The sequence below is a fragment of the Aythya fuligula genome, chromosome 2 (assembly GCF_009819795.1).
Source record: "Aythya fuligula isolate bAytFul2 chromosome 2, bAytFul2.pri, whole genome shotgun sequence".
NCBI classification, from domain to species: domain Eukaryota; kingdom Metazoa; phylum Chordata; class Aves; order Anseriformes; family Anatidae; genus Aythya; species Aythya fuligula.
Window position 1 is genome coordinate 1,156,625 of NC_045560.1, and position 6,000 is coordinate 1,162,624.

At 51.4% G+C, this 6,000-nt stretch overlaps 1 protein-coding gene across 3 annotated transcripts in view; it reads right to left on the reverse strand.

Moving 5' to 3' along the window:
* Nucleotides 1–2,804, reverse strand: part of DHX30 (DExH-box helicase 30) — a 32,274-nt gene extending 29,470 nt beyond the window's left edge. Inside the window, exon 1 of one of the 3 annotated variants that reach the window (XM_032182989.1) lies at nucleotides 2,749–2,804. The gene's annotated coding sequence lies outside the window, so the exon portion shown is untranslated. Of the gene's footprint in view, nucleotides 1–247; nucleotides 298–2,000; nucleotides 2,131–2,748 lie in introns of those variants that run through there. The other 2 variants (XM_032182991.1, XM_032182990.1) reach the window with 2 other exon arrangements.
* Between the last annotated feature and the right edge of the window lie 3,196 nt (nucleotides 2,805–6,000).

The window sequence follows — 6,000 nt, forward strand, 5'->3', positions numbered from 1 at the left end:
TTCAGTGAAACTAACGACAAAATTAGTGTTTCCTTCAGCGACAGCAAACGAGGCCTAAAACAGCAGGGCTTTCAGCACACCGCTCCGCAGACAGGACACCTCCTCCAGCAAGCCAGCTCCCTACAGGCACACGAAACCAAACCTGCCTTTACTGACACGTCCACGCTTTGTCTTTTCCAACGGCTGACTCAAAAACAGTTATTTGGCTTGTTTAAAAATTAAAAATCAGACATGCTGCACTAATTACCAAGGTGGCTGAAGAAAACAGCGCCAATAGCTCGCTGCACTGCTCGGTTAGGAAGCCCTGCTGTGGCAGTCGAGCAAGATTCCCAAGGCTGAAGCATCCAACCATCAGTGGTACAGGAGGAACACCAAGTGTGAAGAGCAGCCACGTATCAGCCTGGTGTCCCCTTCACGCAGGGACCCTCACAGACTGGGTACAAACCATCTTAAAGCCAACATTATTCCTGATAAATCGAGTCCAACATTGTTCTAACACGGATGAGTAAGTCTTTGAACACTCTGAAGTCGGAGAAAGACAAGCAGAAGTATGATGAACACCACGATATGTTCCTGGAGCTCAGTCATGGAGGTAAAGGCAACATCTTCCTCCCAAATTTCCAAGCAGGTCAAAACTGGGGAAGCCATTTGCCTGCAAGTGGGCTAAGCCCATTCCAAAGAACACGAGGAAACTGGTCTACAAGAGCATTCTGGGGCATGCACCACTCAGAGGAAGAACAAGGCTCATCTACAGAGCACAAATCAGTGAAAAAGAGAACAAAGAACGTCTCACCTACATCAGGGAGGGCAGAGTGGCACTTCCAAAAATAAAAACAAGATAGAAGTTGGAGAAACAGGTCTTTTCTCTTCAAGACTGAGGAAGAAAATAGCAAAACCCTACACGGGTGAGCTTACGAGACTAACAACTGAGAGCCCCACTGACGAGCAGCAGATCTCCAGTTGAGATGGGGACAGTTAGTGGGCAACCAGAAACAGCCTGAAGAATCAAAGAGCTGGAGTCAGCCCGGATGGGAGTGGGGACAAGATGTGGAGGAGAACAAAGGCACAGAGAGATAAATCAATCCAGGTGAGGTGCAGGAACAGAACCCTGCTGATGACACATTTTAAATTACATGGAGGAGTTCAAGTACCTAAAGCTTGCACATCTTGAAGGAACATGGTCAAAGCAGGGAGAGGAGCTTGGACAGATAAGCCCAGATTTGTTGGTTATGAAGAGACCACAGCATCACCTCTACGTTACTCAGGACCAGATCTGGTGGATCCGAACATGGGGGATCTCACAGGAGGAACCATCAGTTTTAGCAGCGGCAGCAGCCAGGTGGAAATCCCGGCTTTTTGGTGCTGCCAAAGATCCTGGCACCAAGAAGAGGTGTCCAACTACGGCAGCTGCTTCGCCACGCACTGACGTGAAGGGGACGCATGAGCATCATTGGAAGAGGGAGACTTGGGAAGGCTCGAAATACGTTTTGTTAGGCCCCAGGACAGGTGGGAGATGCGGGCGTCAAAGGACACCGGATTTATGAAGGAGAATAGGATGAGACAGGACTCTTATGGACGAGGTAGTGGCACATTTGGGATGAGAATCAAGCGAGCAATGACACTATCAGAAGCAAGAGTGCCTCTATGCCTCACGCTTGGCAAAGTACTTGCAACCCAGGGGCATAAGAGACACTAAAAGCTTGTTAGGGACAGACTTAACGCCCCTACTGCAAAGGCAGGGCACGAACCCAGTGTATCTGGCGCTGGAAACTTCAATAAAATCTCAAAGGCCCGGGAATTGGGTCTTTGTTGGGTTTCTTTGATCCACTTGAGAACTGCTACACGCATGTATGAGGAGAAACCAGGTCCCCCACACAGCGGGCATCACAGAACTTCTGGTTATCACCTCCTGGCGTTCCAGCGGCACGCACAGAGGTATAGCCCCAAGTGCTTTGTCACGAGAACAAAGGAGAAATTACATTGCCTTACGTATCACTCACTTTCAAGGGTCACCTACACAGGGATCCACGCAAAGCGGGGCACTTTGCCTTTCTGCTACTCGGGCCAAAGGCGCACAAGAAACCTCTCTTTCCCACTCCTATCCTGCGGGCTTCCTGCTGCTGGAAAGGGGACCAAGAAAGCGTTAGCGGCCGGGCTTCCCTCACAACTCCCCTCCTGGGCTACTCAGGCAGACCCAGGAGGGCCGTGGGGACGCAGAGCCCCACGCGTGGCACCGCCACGACCCAGGGGACACGAGGGGCTCCCCCAGCAGCCCCACACCGGGACTGGAAGCATCCAGACCCCCCGGGGGGGTTGGGGGGGCACACAAAAGCAGCCGGGCTTCCATGGACCCCCCCCCAGGGCACCTCCAGGGCCCGGCCCGGTTCCCCCCAAGGCCGGGGCCGCCCCCTCAGGGCCCCCCCCAGGCCGGTTCCCCCCTCACCCCCCGGCCCGGCCCCGCCGCCCCCTCCTCAAGCCGGGTCCCCCGAGGCCGAGGTTCCCCCCCCGGGGGGCTCCGCGCCCCCCTGGGCCCCCTCAGGTCCCCCCTCAGGCCCCGCCGCCCCCCGCCGGGCCCCGCCTGGCAGCCATCCCCCCGCTCCTTCCCCGCTGCAGGCCGCGGGCCCGGCCCCCTCCCTCTCCTCCCTTCTCCGGGCCTCAGATCCCGGTCCCCTCGGCCTCTCCCCCAGCCCCGCCGGGTCCCGGTGCCGCCCGGTGGGAGCGGCGCAGGCCCCGCTCCCCGCCACCGACCTCCTCCTCCTCCTCCTCGCCGCCAACTCTCTGGCGCCGGTCCGCCGCCGCTCCAGGACTACAACTCCCAGCAGCCCCCGCGAGGCGCTTCCGGGGCGCCGCCCCGCCGGGCGAGCCGGCGCTTCCGCCGCCGCGCCAAGGGTGGGGAGCGCGAAGCCGAGGGGGGCGGGGCTTGTTGCCATGGCAACGGCGGGAGCCTGCGGCCCTCAGGCGCTGCTGAGGCGGGAGGGAGGGGAGGAAAGGGGGGGGGTCCTGCGCTGTGGGGCCCGGTGCTGGGTTTCACCTCAAGGATCTCTCCTCAGGGATCTCTCCTCAGGGATCTCACCTCAGGGATCTCTCCTCAGGGATCTCAGTGAGAGCCTCACAGAGCAGTGTCTGTCCCCTCTTCTGGCTTGTTGTGAGCAGTCACCTCGTGAAACTGTCACAAAGTCCCAGAATCACCGAGGTTCTATCCCCCAGTCCAACCTCTGAGCTAACACTAACCAGTCCTCCACTAAACCATATCACCAAGTTCTACATCTAAATGTCTTTTCAAAACCTTCAGGGATGGTTTTGAAAACCAGGGACTCCACCACTTCCCTGGGCAGCCCATCCCAATGCCTCACAACCCTCTCGGTAAAGAAGTTCTTCCTAATAGCCAACCTAAACTGGATCCAACCTAAAATATCCAAAATCCTAATATCCAGCCTAAACCTGGCTCAACTTTAGCCCGTTCCCCCTCATCCTGTCACCAGGCACGTGGGAGAACAGACCAACCCCCCACCTCACTACAGCCTTTTTTAATGTACTCATAAAGAGCGATAAGGTCACCCCTGAGCCTCCCTTTCTCCAGGCTGAACACCCCCAGCTCCCTCAGCCGCTCCTCGCAGGACTTGTTCTCCAGACCCCTCACCATCTTCATTGCCCTCCTCTGGACTCTTTAGAGCACCTCGAAGTCCTTCTTGTAGTGAGGGGCCCAAAATTGAGCGCAGTACTCCCAGTGACTCCCAGTGTAGATCTCTGACAGTGGTTCACCACTGCAGTGGTAACACACGAGGGTTTGTCACACTCAGGTTCCCCCTGAGCCGAAACGTGTCACCGCTTCCTACAACACACCAAAATCGTGTGGGTGCCGTGGAGAGCTTCGATAGTGGTAGCAGGAATGTGCAACGAGGGTAGCTGAATTTGTGAGGGAAAGCCTGATTTGTGAGGGAACCGGGCTGTTGATAAATAGAGCTGTGCGCTGGGCATGTCGGTTTGCTATCATTACTGATTCTCTAGCAAGGTAAATATGGAAAAACTAGGCTTAAAATTATGGAAAATGGTCATGTTTTAAGTTGTGTCTGGTAATTTAACCCTAAATTCAACACGGTGTTGATACAGGTTTTAGCACTTATTACAGAACAGCTTATTTGTATGCAGAGTTCTTTGTTTTTCTGGCTGTTTTTATTCACTGTAATTCTTCATATCATCCATGTATTTGTAAAATAAACTTTTCAGAACACCAATCCCAATAAAAGCTTTGTATCATGAGATGGAAACTACAGCTGAAAACATGCTAGCTACTCAAAACCTTCCTTGAATGAAGTGTTGAGATGCCTGCAGTGATTAAAGCTTACTGAAATTCTCGTTTCCTTGCTGTGGTCTGCAGGCCACGGCTGTCTTCACGCTAGTGAAGAGGCAAAACGTGATGGAAAGGAAGTGGTCTAAAGGTAAGAGCGTGAAAGTGGAATTTCCCCAGAATTTACCTGCCTGCTCGCAGAACCATAAAACAAGGTAACGCCGACCGGAGAACACGTGGGAGGGGAGGAAGCGGCAGTGTAGAGAATTTTCACCTCCTGCAGATGCTTGGGGATCTCTGCATAACGCACCCTTCCTCAGGAGGTGAGCACGGAGCCCTGCACATCTGCAGAGTGTGAAGGCAGAAAGGTTAATGGCTTCTCCTCATCCCTCTCTAGTGTTTACAGATAAGAACACGGACAGTAAAAGAAAGTGCTGAGATAAGTGGAGTAACTTGTGCCATTACTGCGGGCTTAACCTAAAAAGCCTGTATAATCAGTCAGAAGTCATTTGTTAAGTTACCTTAAGTAAAGCAATTGGTTTCAGGGGGCTTAGAATGGAAAATCACTCTAATACAATGACTTTGTAGAGAATATGTCATGCCATCTAAAGCATGATCATTTAATTATAATCCTCTACTCTCTTCCTACTGATTATACCATTTTTACTGGTGTTACTTTGTAGTCTATCTTCCAAGTAACCTAAGAGATGCTGCAAAAACTGATTTTAATCAAGTTTTAAATGCAATACTAAATACAGTTTGTCACTCCTTGCATCTGTAAAGTGAAGATAAAACCACAGATGATACTTTTTCTTTCTTTTTATTTATTTATTTTTTTTCGTTGTTAGGCTTGGTTTACCTAATCATCTGGTTTTGTTCTGAAAAAAAAAAAATTAAAACTACCATGCCCAGCATAACTCACCAAAAAGTCTCCTGCCTATTGCCTCCCCATTAAGCAAATTGCACTTCAAGCATTACAGCTCCTCTCTGCATCCCTGCCCCATCTGCCGCCCAGCATATCTTGTCACTTCACCAAACAGCTCGTGGTCCTTCCCTCTGAAACCTCTAGATCTTCATCTTGACACCTAAACATTCCTACGTATTCTGCAACCACATCCCCTGAACTTCCTACATCAACCCCTCCTCTGTCCATGTCCTTTGCCACCAGCTGCACAAGTGATAGCAATTAGTGTGAAAGCCGCAGCAATTAGTGTGAAAGCCATCAAAATCACTGTGAGCGTTGTATCCAGACTGCCTGCGTGTACAGCACTGCACGTGGAAAGGAGGCTGATCTTCTCTTCTCCATGCAAGAAGTTGGTATCTCTGCATTTTCATGTTCCCATTGACTTTATTTGAAACTAGTTAGTGGGTTTAGAAGTTAGCAGAGGAGGTTCCAGGTGGTCAGCACCACCAGAGGGACCCCCCCATTGCTCACCCGTAACTGAGAACAGTCAGGATATGCCTGTCCCACAAATGAAGTTCCTAATAATGAAGATGCTGAATTAAAACAAACAAACAAACGTAAGGTTCTGCTTTCTGAGATGGGAAACTGTATTATTTATTTATAATGCGTGCAAGCAATTAAGCCTTGCTGTAATTCCGGTAAAACACGTTTTTAATTTGTTTTCCTGCATGGTCTTCTCTTCCTACCCAGACACTGCAGCTCTCATTGGGTGAATCAAATGAGTAATTGGTATTGTTTTCTTTGGATC